The sequence below is a fragment of the Zeugodacus cucurbitae genome, chromosome 4, assembly GCF_028554725.1.
Source record: "Zeugodacus cucurbitae isolate PBARC_wt_2022May chromosome 4, idZeuCucr1.2, whole genome shotgun sequence".
Lineage (NCBI taxonomy): Eukaryota > Metazoa > Arthropoda > Insecta > Diptera > Tephritidae > Zeugodacus > Zeugodacus cucurbitae.
In genome coordinates, this window is record NC_071669.1 from 6,855,022 (window position 1) to 6,867,543 (window position 12,522).

At 31.5% G+C, this 12,522-nt stretch overlaps 1 long non-coding RNA gene across 1 annotated transcript in view; it reads right to left on the minus strand.

Annotated features, from left to right (window-relative positions):
* Positions 1-12,522, minus strand: part of LOC105208614 (uncharacterized) — a 122,059-nt gene that overhangs the window by 7,090 nt on the left and 102,447 nt on the right. The window contains exon 4 of the long non-coding RNA XR_003752048.2: positions 11,841-11,893. This is a non-coding gene — a long non-coding RNA (uncharacterized LOC105208614). The remainder of the gene's footprint in view (positions 1-11,840; positions 11,894-12,522) is intronic.

Sequence of the window (12,522 nt, forward strand, 5' to 3'; positions counted from 1 at the left end):
CAAAATGGAGATTATCATATACATATCTATGCTTATATCCATGATTATGACTGTTCAAAAATCATATTTTAAACTTGTATTTTTAGTATAGTGAAAGAAAATAGCTTAGCTGCATAAATTGAAAAAAATACACTGAACAAAATTTTTTTTGCGAAAAGCATATAAATAATTTTGGCTATATACTATATATATAAAGAAAATTTTTGTTTGAAGAGAAAGACTTTTGCAGAGGGCTCCGTGCGACATTTCCCTATTTCCAAAAATAAAAATAACCTTAAAGGGCTTTCATTTTATAAGCATACGAGCAATTGCTGAAAGAGCTAAAAACTATCGACGATAGGAATTCGAATGATTAGTTCGACGAATAAATATGCCCGTAATTTTTGATGCTACCTCTTATATAGATATTTTAGATTTTTGGTACCATTCTAATATCGAATGTAAAAAGAACTTGCGTCTCGAATTTCATAATTTCGACGATTGAAAATTCCCGTAATTTTTTGAACATACCTTTTATATATATCTTTTCGCTTTCTGGTACCATCCCAATATCTTATCGAATTTAAAAAGAGCTTAGGTCTAGAATTTCATCTAAACGAACGGTAAACTATACAGCTTAGACCTCTTAAAATAAATATTGTTAACTACTATGCAAATCCGCAATATGGACAATATGGAGTCCTCATAACCGGACAGTTCCCATAGTCGGAGCAAACGTTGCGACGGTGGGGGTTAGAAACCTTGGTTTAAGTTTAAGGGAGGGGTCTGGGTTTCAGCGCAAAAAAAAACACTTTTTTGTGATTTTTTATCTCAAATATCGATTAAGCAATTTTATTGAAACCTTCTATACATTATTGAGCATAGTTTTGACTATGTTCTGTAAATTTTTCATGCAAAAATATTAAACCATTAGCCCGTGACAGAGCTTCCCCTAGGACGTCTTGAAAAAAAAAAACAATTTGCGGTGTTCACTAAAACTCGGCCGGAAATTATCCGAAAATGAAAAACCATAAAAATTTAGTTAAATTTCAAACAAATCTTCCCCCCAACGTTCTCTGATTATTATTTTTTTATTTAAAAATTTTTGGCGGCCATCTAAAGTGTGAACCGTTATTTTCGACTAAAATTTCCGCCATTTTCAGGGTGGGAAACACCCTTAATGTTAAAAAACAAAAATTACTAAACGTAGGGGGGGAGGTATTTTATGAGAAGAAAATGTGTACCAAGTTTGAAATGAATCGGTCGAGTAGTTTTCAAATGGCAGTGAACACGGTTTTCAAAAAAGTAGTTTTGAGAAAAACGCGTGTAAAGCCGTAGCTGTTAGAGTTAGAGCGTTAAAGGTCCCGAGACTAATTAAACAATAACTTCATGAATATTGCTTTGATCGGATTAAAATTTTGAGGACATATTCTTGAAATGTTAAACAATAAGATAAAATAAAAAAAAATCGATTTTTCGAAAGTGAAAACCCAGACCCCTCCCTTAATTGAGTTATATAAACCCCTATATAATGGACTGAGCAGGATCGTGAGTTAGACTATAAATAATTACGCTTAATATAATAAGAGTGCTGAGACGAAAGTCCTAGGATCAAATGATAGTAAGTTAAAAATGCCACCATTAATTTATGTTTAGTGTAGCTTCGATTATAATTGATGTATCGGCTTGAAAAGATCTTCAAATCAAAATTGCTGTTCAAAAATAATTTTGTTACAATAATATATTTACCAATTACTAATAGCCAATAAGGGGCTCTAGTTCTTGAAAAACAGTACAGATTGGCTTATCTAATGTTGTCAAAAAAATCGAATTATATCGAAAAATAATTCATTGATAAATGAAGTAAGAAAAGCTGTACTAGAACCTAGAAAAATATAGTAAAATTTAAATTGAGGCTTTTGTGTATATGGAAATCTTCAAATTCACATCAAGCGCAGGCATCATAAACAATGACTACTACTCAGGGCATACGAGAAGGCCCTCCATCTGGTATCGCTAAGGACCATAACTAATCTCTGCGTGACCGGCAGGCCTATCAGACCAACCTACCATAATCTATTGTGTTACTCAAACATAAATGACTACTTAGCTTGTCAAAGAAGAAACTAAATCCTGTAGATAATGACGTCATACACTGCTGTCGGAAATTGAACAGTTAGAAGACCTCTTAATTTCCTCAAGTGACAAAAAGTCACAAACTCACAATCAAATGAACACACTTAACGAACTTCAATACCTCACACCGACAAACACAACTTCTTCAGCAGCGTATTTCACACTGAAAAAAATTGTCAAAAAATAAAAAAAGTAATATGCAAATTTCGAAATGAATTGGTATGTATCTGTAACATAGTGTAGACAACAAAAGCCTGACTAGCATGCATGCCAACATTCCAAAAAAATTCCTTGCCTCGCCATGCCTTTTAACCGATCAACGCTGCAGTAGTGCGACGCGGTGCGGCGCGCATCACAACGACATGGATGGCATGTCACGAAGCTGATAATCACCAGCAGACATTTTATCTATTCGCCACAAAGCTAACTGGGCGCACACTAACACGCTCAGCATGAATGTATGCAGGTTTGTGTGCAATATAACTGTTATTGGGTTGGAAATTTTTGGGTGTCGCATTAAAATCACATTCACCAAATAAAAAGCAAAAAACAAAAACCAGAAAACAAGTGAGTTCACCAATTGGCGGTGGCTGATATAATTTAATGAATTTTATGGTCGTCGCGTCACTGTTGACGCGCTTCTTGCCTTGCCTTTCTTCTATCAAATACTAAATGCACTCAACTACCACTTGCTGGACATGCATAATGTATGTGGCGGTTAAATGGTGCGCCTGCGCGCAACGATCTTTGTTTGAGTATGTGTTTATGCTATCAAATTTTCTACTTTTTTTTAATTTACAAATTTTACAATTTTTTTATACTTTTTTCCACGAAATTTTTCTATTGGAAAGTTGCACCTGCGCCGTAGCTTCTAAATTTGGTATTTTCATTTTTTGTTGCTTCCCAAAATATTTTTGCTTCTAAATTATTTGGTCATTGCTTGTGAAAAAGCCGCCAATTAATGTTTGCCAAAACTTCAAGGAAATATTTCAGAAATTTTATTCTTTTATTATCAATTTGGCAACACACATGCTTCAACTGAAATTTACGGTAACTAATTAAATATGAATCGGGTGTGTAGTGTTTTGTAAAGGAAGTGTGACTGCAAATGCCTTCGTATTTATATAAACTTGTTGCGTGTATTTGCGATATTTCAACGTTTTATTAGCATTATTTTGGCTAATGAGCAAACTTATTGTTGCAGAACGTGTTTCGAGTTTGCTATTTGGTTTTGCATTGTGGGTGGCCGTAAGTAAAACTTAAAAAACTGAAGCAAGTGAACTATTTTTAATGTCCAATTTGAGGAACTGATACAAATAGCGAAATTATATATTTCAACGCTTCAAGAAAAAATAAATAAAATTTGCAGTTGAATGACACTTTATCTTTAACGGTATTTCGCAAATGCTTGCGAAATTTTGGAGCAATGAACGTAAGTGCTTCATGGTAATTAAATTTAAAGTCATTATAATACAGTGACTGACAGTGACTGCAAAGAAGAATCAAGACGGATTTTGTATATTTTAAACAAGATTGTATAATAAATTTTATATTTTAAAAGAAAAAAATTCAAAAATTGTCAATAGTCCCTTCTTTTTCTGACGTATAAAGCAATCTTGCAAAAAGAAGTTCAAAACTCGGTTTTATATTAAAACAGATGATCTTATAAAGAGCAAGTATTTACTAAGATAGAAATCTGGAGGAATATCAACAGAGTTTTCTTCGATCAACTTCGATGCAGAGAGAAGAAAAATTGAAAGACTTTTATATCTCTATCATAATATTTTTTTATAAAATATATATTATATTTTTATACTCTCGCAACAAAGTTGCTACGAGAGTATTATAGTTTTGTCCACATAACGGTTGGTTGTAAGTCCTAAAACTAAACGAGTTAGATATAGGGTTATATATAACAAAATGATCAGGGTGACTAGACGAGTCAAAATCCGAATGGAATTGGGCGTAATCGGACCACTGCAACGCCCACAAAATGGCAATAATATCTCGCAAACTACTGAAGCTATATCAAGGAAACTTTCTAGAGTCGTTTCTTTTAGGTATTATCTTATACAGTTCAAAAATGGAGGAAATCGGATTATAACCACGCCCACCTCCCATACAAAGGTTATGTTGAAAACTACTAAAAATGCTTTAATTCAGTAAGGAAAACCACCAGAAGCCTTAAATTGCAGAAGTTCTGCTCTAATTGGTATATAAAATTTTAAATGGGCGTGGTTCCGCCCACTTATGGGTCAAAAATCTTATCTCCGAAACTACTCGACCAATTTCAATGAAATTCGGTTCATAATATCTTCCTAGCTTCCCAATAATATGTAGTGAAAATAGTCCAAATCGGTTCACATCTACGCTTACTTTCCATATACAAGAACTCTGAAGTCGGTCTGAATTGTTTATTTCACAATATATAAAGTTAGTACTAGTGAAGATTTCGGTACAGAATTTTACAAAAATACTGTATTTAAACAGTAGCATCGCCTTTCTAAAAATCGTCGAAATTGGTCCATAAGTTTTCAAGACCTTATATATCGAATATGAGGACCTCAGTACTTCTAACAAATTTTTTACTGAATTTATAGTTAAGTCTCTCAGATATTTTGAAGAAATTTTGAGGAAATATGTTTCTTCTAATAATATGTCTCCGTGCCAATGAGTGCAATCGGGTCATAACTTCATCTATCTCCCATATACTTAATATTAGGGTTTTCAAACTTTCAATGGACTTTATACCATATACATATATGCCGAATATGTGAGTCAAATTGTTTGTTTAATTAATAAATTTAAATAAATAAATTGCGGTTGTATAAAATGTTCGATGGCACCCGAACTTAGCCTTTCTTTACTTGTTATATATTGATCTGTTATATGTGGTTAATAAAAATGAGTAAATTGAATAGAATATGATTTTTTTCTTTTGAAATTTTTACAAGAAGAGATCTTATGGGAATATAAAGTTTTGTGTATTTAATAAAAATATATACAAGGTATGTTCAAAAAATAACGGGAATTTTTGTTTTGTAAAAAAAATATTCATTCGTCTATATTAATGTTGTCGCCTTTAAAATAGACCCCATTCGATAATAAGCTCTTCCAATCGGCGAACCACTTCTCAAAATCGTTTTTGGACTCTTCAAGCCACAAAATTTTAAATTTCCCGTTATTTTTTGAACACATCTTTTTTATTAAGAACACGTTCTATTCCCATTAAAGCCTGTTATTGTAAAAATAAATCTCAAAAAAACATAATTTCCATTTAACAGTACGCCAAGCGCAGCTAAAATTGATGAGACCACTAGAGGGCACAGGCTAAGACAAGTAGCTAACGGTAATTAATGTAGAAGTAAAAAACAATACGTGAATATTTATTAAGTTTATTTTGTCTGCTTCTTTGTACAGCAAAAAATTATCAAAGTCAACACAAAATAAAATATGAAAATATTACTATAAAGACTTTTGATGTCGAACCGCATGTTAGGCATGAAATTGACTAATGCGAGTATTAATGGAAAACAAATTTCACGGTTGTATTCGTAAAATTATGTGTAAGCTACTGTGATATACATACAGATGAAATTAATGACCAATTGGAAATTTTGAGGAACAAAAAATGGGTTAAAAAATAAATATCGAAAAAATTAAACAATAAAATTTTTTTTATAATAATTGGTATCATTAAAATGCCATGAGAGAGTATTACATTAAAATTAAATAAAATGAAAAAATTAAGTTTAGGTTCGAAACTATTAGGTCTACAACTTTTCTTCCGCCGTTTTCTCTAGGGTCAAGCACTGAAAATGTCACTTTTTGAGCCGAATTTTCGACAATTGCGGAAATGTCTCTAGGGTCAAGCACTGGTCCATTAAATCGATTAAATCGTTTTATATCGATCTTGGACATTTGTGTCAACATTAACCCAACTAAATTTTGTAGAGATCTGTTTGCATCTCAAACTTATTCTCAACTGAAAATGTCACTTTTTGAGCCGAATTCTCGACATTTGCGGGAAATTTTGTTTTTCTTTTTTAATTCCAAGAAAAGTACGGTGAGGCTGTCCTAAGTGAAAAAATGCCTTAAATTTATAAAAAAAAAACGGCGGAAGCAAAGTTGTAGACTTAATAGTATATTCAAATTTTATTTTTTCGAAAATTACAAATTTTTTTAACACTTTCAAAATTTCTGCTGGGTAATCACAATTTTATACCTTCTAGCATCAAAGCCAATTACCTATGCTACGCACAACCAATAGACACACTTTGGCTATGACTATGTAGCTATATATTTCTTTAAAAAAAAATATTTAAAAAAATTAAATTGAGTAGTGAACTAATTTTTCAATATTGAAGCATGTGTATAATTAATAATCGTTTAGTGTAAAATTTATTACTCGTATATAGTTTTTTGCGTATTGTAAGTAAACAAATGTATGCTTATACACACAGCACTACTTCCCAGTCTATACAAGTATATTAACCAAAAATTATTAATTCTTCTTTTAATGTTTATTTAATAAACAAACGCGTGTACACACAGGTGTTGTAATCACACTTACATACAAATATACAGGCATATTTATATATGGTACGCACATGCATTTAAGTAGTTCATTGTACTGTAGCGCTATTATTGATTCATCATTATGTATGAGTATCGACTGTTTATATGTCTTTCATCTAAATGCTGTGAGCATTGTATGTGTATTTGTGAAGAAATTCTAGGAAATATCTGAATGGAAACAAATATGTGTATAAATTAATATACACTACAAACTTACACAAATATATGTGATCTTCACTTGGCACAATTTCAATCTACGCAGACTTTGATCGTAAATTAAAAAAAAAATGTCGTAAAGACAGAAACATAGTGTGATTTTAATCTATTGATAAATGAACTGAGATACTCTGATACATATGTATGTATATGGTATAGATGACAAGAGCAATAGAAAACTAATCAGGAGTTTTGAGTTCTATAACTTCTTCATCCTCAGATTGTTATATCCTTTGCATTTTCCAGTATACGTATGCTTAAATGTACTTTAAGAGGTTACATGGGTTTCACGGTGTCAAAAAATCGATTTAGTTAGTTTTAGTTGGATTTTTTCAGAATAGGCTGTAAAAACTTCTCAAGAACTGCTCAACCAATCTTTTTTTAAATTTTAGACAGGTCTTTTTCTATTACAAAAAAACAAAATTATTAATAGTTTTCCCTTTTTTGGACCCCTTAAGGGGTTACTTGGGTTATTTTTTTTTTTCTATGTAAAAAGAAGGTCTACAACTTTGCTTTCGCCGTTTTCCAATAGATGTCTCTAGGGTCAAGCACTGGTCGATTAAATCGATTAAATCGGTTTATATCGATCTTGGACATTTGTGTCAACATTAACCCAACAAAATATTTGTAGAGATGTGTTTGCATCCCAAACTTATTCTCAACTGAAAATGTAACTTTTTGAGCCGATTTCTCGACATTTGCGGGAAATTTTGCTTTTCTTTTTTAATTCCAAGAAAAGTGCGGCTGAGGCTCATCGAATTCTACGTATACGTACGTTCCTAATACCTAATAATTAGTTCAAACTTTTTTCTGTCTTATAGATACATATTCAAACAATAATTTCCGAAATTTCAAAAAAAAGTTAAAACTTCTCCATTGTGACGTCATTTCCGGTGGCCCCTCGGAAAAAAGGAACGTCCGCGTTGTCAGCATAACTCCTGACAGAATCATCAAAAAAAAAAAAATAAGTGTTTTAGGTCAGACCATAAGCTCGTGTTTGAACGAAGGAAAAATAAAAAAGTAAAAGTTGGAATTTTGGCAGACATTTTTCCAAAAAATAAGAATTTCGGTCAAATTTGCTTAACATTTTGTTTTTTTTTAATAGTTGTAATTTAAAGAAAAAAATCTTTCGTTCAAGCACGAGTAAATTGTATCTCGAACACCTGTGCAAAATTTCATCAAGATCAGTTGAGTAGTTTTTGGAGAAAATTTGACAACCGACATTGAAAACACGGTTCCGGAAAAACACGTTTAAAGTTTTAAGTAGCAATAATACCTGACTTGGAGCGCACACCTTCCAAAGGATTTATCTCCGAAACTATTATTCGGATCGACTTGAAAATTTAGGATAATATTCTTCAGATGTTGTAAAAATTAATAAGCCGCAAAACAAAAAAAAATATTTTTGAACCCATGTAATCCCTTAACTCTATATTTTTACAACAACAAACCTTTAAACAATTAAAAAATGTATTTTGAATGCAATAAGATACAGTGTTTCTAGCTTCATTAATTTTTTCCTATTTCTCCAAGCCAAACTAACGAGGAGGGTTTTATGCACGCCCTTAAAACGCTGCTTAACTCATGTGGGATAGAACTGTAAACACCAGCTAAGAGGCTGGAATAAAACATAATTAATAAATTTAGAATTTGCCGTAGGCACGAAACGTACATAGTTCAAGAGACGTCGAATGAAAGCCATGCAATCGGCATATTTCATCAAAGTATGAGTTTTAAAACTTAGAGATTATGAAGTGAGATCAAACATTTGAAAAATAGTTCATGATCAAAAAATTATTTAATTGAAAATATTGAGAGAAAGTAATTAATTAATAATTAATTACTGGAAAAAACACAAACAAACAATAAACAGGCATACAACTTGCAGGTAATTGATATATAATGCATAAATTATATGTATATATATGTAAAGTTCCAGTACGATTATTTATAAAAGCTTTCAAAAGAATATATTGTGATGAGTACATGAGCGATAACGTCAATGAGTTTCTTTGGAAATATTAATTGTTTGCAATTCAAGTAAAACATGTTTTTATTTACACAAAGTTCACGTGCAATGGGAAATCACAAAAGAGAATCAAGCAATAAAAGCACTAAAATTTTTTCCATTTATTCAACAAATAAAAACAATAAATACGGAAGACCAAGTTGTAGAACACAGCGCTGCACACATACAAATATAACTACAATAAATCTGTATATAAATCTTCTTAAAGAATATATATTTTATTTAGCGAAATAACAACAGATCAAACTAAATTTCTCTTTATTTAAAAATGCTTACTCAATTTTAATACAGACACAAAATAAAAACTCTTGGGGAGCTGAGCATAAGTCTGGCAAAATGAACTGGGGGACGCCTAAGTATATGCATACACACACACACATCCATCTCCATCTAAAATCATGCACGCCGCTGATGATCTCACAGTCATATGTATTTACCCGGCGCAAAATGATAAGACAACGCAAAAATTCCCCAAACAAATATACGTAATAATATATTTTATGGCATATACTTACCTACATGCATACAGACATGCCCACTTACAAGCATTCAACTCACTCAAGCACAATGTAAATTGCGGGTACAGAACACAATCAAGGAAAGGAGATGCTAAACGATCATTACATACAGCTATACATACGTTGCGCTTAATTGTGAAAAATAAAAAGGGGTAGAGCAGCGGAGAAGTTGTCATCAGCGGTGTGTGGTGTGTTCGTAGTGGTGCATTGCTTTCTTGGGAATCACAGGTGCCAAAGATCAGATCGTCAATACTATAAAGAGCGTGTAAACAAATTGCCGGCAATGATTGTACGAGAGTGTGCACACGCATTTTTAAATAGTATAGCTACGGCACAGTGTCATTCTCGATATGAAAAATAACTGAGGTTATTCTTAAAAAAAAAAAAATTATAAAATTTAAGACTCTTCAGTACAAGTTCAACACTAAACAAAAAATAATCACATCACATAAAGATAATGCCCCAACGTGACAATTTTTCCAGCTATCCCTCGGTGAAGGGTTGACTTTCAGAAAATTATGAATTTTTCCTCCTGAACATTACTGAAATATGTGGAGTTATTTAAGTTAGTGACTGCAATTTAGTTGATTTAAATTGAGATATCTTAAATAACTCTTTAAATCCGTCTTACCCCTTCGAGAACTTGGTATCAATATTCAAACATAGATCTGATCTACAAATTATATTTCAGTGAGTTCTTTATCGTATCGTTCTTTTATTGATCGAGCATATCTAGACAAAGTTAATTAAGAACTATTTCGTACTTATTTTTACAGCATTGGTAAGGCCTGCATTGGAGTATTGTTCTGTTGTATGGAATCCTAGTTACCATACACATTCTGATAAGCTAGAGTCCGTTCAAAATCAATTTGTAATTTTCGCTTTACGTCATTTACATTGGGATTCAAGATTGATTTTTCCTCCGTATACTAGTCGTAACTTATAAATCTACCTACACTCACTAGTCGCAGAGAAATGTTAGGTATAATATTCCTAGTAAAACTTCTGAATGGTTTAGTTTGTAGTTAAATCCTTTTGCCCGATATTAAGTTTTATGTCCCATTGCGTTCATCTATTCAGTTTAGACCATTACTACTAAAATCTTCCAGAACAAATTTTGAGTTAAACGAACCATTCCGCAGGATATGTCATGATTTTTAATTCTCATTCCAGCATATTTGATCCATCAGACATAATCTTTAGCATCAAAAAAACTATTTTGTCTTCTCTTAATAATTAATCTTCAGAAATTTTAAACTTTTTTTATAAATTTTAAATCTCAGCTGTTGAAATGTTTCTTTCTGTAGCTGAGCAGTTTGAGAACTCGACGCTTAAAAATCTCTTGCCTTTCTAGGCTCGGCAAATTCCGCACGTTTACGGACTGCGCCCCACGCGTCGGTTGGGCCGGAGGAGGGTAATCCTTTGGGTTAAAAAAACTCCTTCCGCTTTGACTATGGATTACCTTGTAGTAGAACCCAGTGGAAGAAAATTATGGTCGGTCAATCAAAATAATTCAAAATAACAAACAGAAAGAACATACTAAAAGATCAAGTGATCAGCATCATAATCTGTATTTACAACAAATCTTATAGGATTCATCTGTTAGAAATACCGAACATCAAATTTTTATTGTATCTAAGAATATTCTCCTAAAATCAGCTTAATACTTGATCGACAAACAACGAATAAATTGATTGCTTAACACCATTTTTAGAAATTACGATCACTCTTGAAAGAATTCACTTCGAAACGCAGAAATAATCAGTTAAACGATAAAAATGCGAAAAACCCAATATGAAATTACTACTAATAGATATTTATACTTAGAAGCAATGAACCATGCAATAACTTTTGCAAGTGTCGCTGCATTATCTTAGCTGATACATGATTGCGTATTCCCCAAGTCAGTAATGATTGTTAATGAAATTGTTATTATTGCACTGTAGTATAATTGTATATTTGTAATTATGTACTTAGGACTTTTGCGTTGAACGTGAGCGCATTTTGAGACTAGAGTATTAAATTACATATGTATTGCTTTAATAGTAAAATATAAGTGATGGCACCGCTTTAATATGTAAATATTTTGCTGATTACGGGGGTTTTCTAAGTAAGTACACACATACGAGTACAAATACATTTATATATTTTGAATGCTCTAGTAGTTATTAGCTTTAAACTGACTGCAATCTAATTTACTAGTTGGGTTTTTCTATGGAAATTCTGGGTCAAATTAAAGTACCAATACATATGTATATAAGTATATGAGACAAGCAATTAAAAAATTACATGTAAACAAACGTACGCTTGGGTAGAAATGTATTGAATACTGATAAATGCACAAATATATATATATAATTAATTTTTGTGTCTTCTCTACTCACATATTTTTCAATACTTCCTCTGCAGTTGAATATATTTTTTCCCAGTAATTTTACTAGAATGAAGACAAAATTTGATTGACAGACAGTTTAAATTATTTATATATTTTTCTTATAATTATTCGAGAAATTATGCGTAATTGAATATTAAATAAATTGAATAATAAATAATAAATAATTAAAAATATTCATATAATATAATCAAAAAAATTCTGAGCGTGATTCAAAACAGTCATTCAAAATATATAATAAATGCAGCAAAAAGGGCATAAGTCGATTTTAGTCATTAATCTCTCAACCGCAATTATTTTGTATTGTTTAAATTATTTTGTTGTATGTCGTTAGTTACATTTTTATCCTTCTAATTTCGTGCGAAAAAAAGGAAGAAATACAAATAATGGAAATATCCAGTTTTTTACATTTGATTGATATTTTATTGTAATGCATTTATTATTGTTGTTCACGTTTAATGATTGAGCAAACCTGTATGGGTTGGTTTGAGTCATTTTTTGGGATGTCGTAAATTGTTGACGATGTTGTTGTGTTGTATGACGCAGAAAAGAGGCAAATAAATCGAAAACACGTATTTTAATATTTTTTTTGCGATTGGGAGTTTAATACGACAAATCTAACAAAAAGTCTAAAAATATATATTTTTTCTCAAAAACTTAGTATTGAAGTTAAG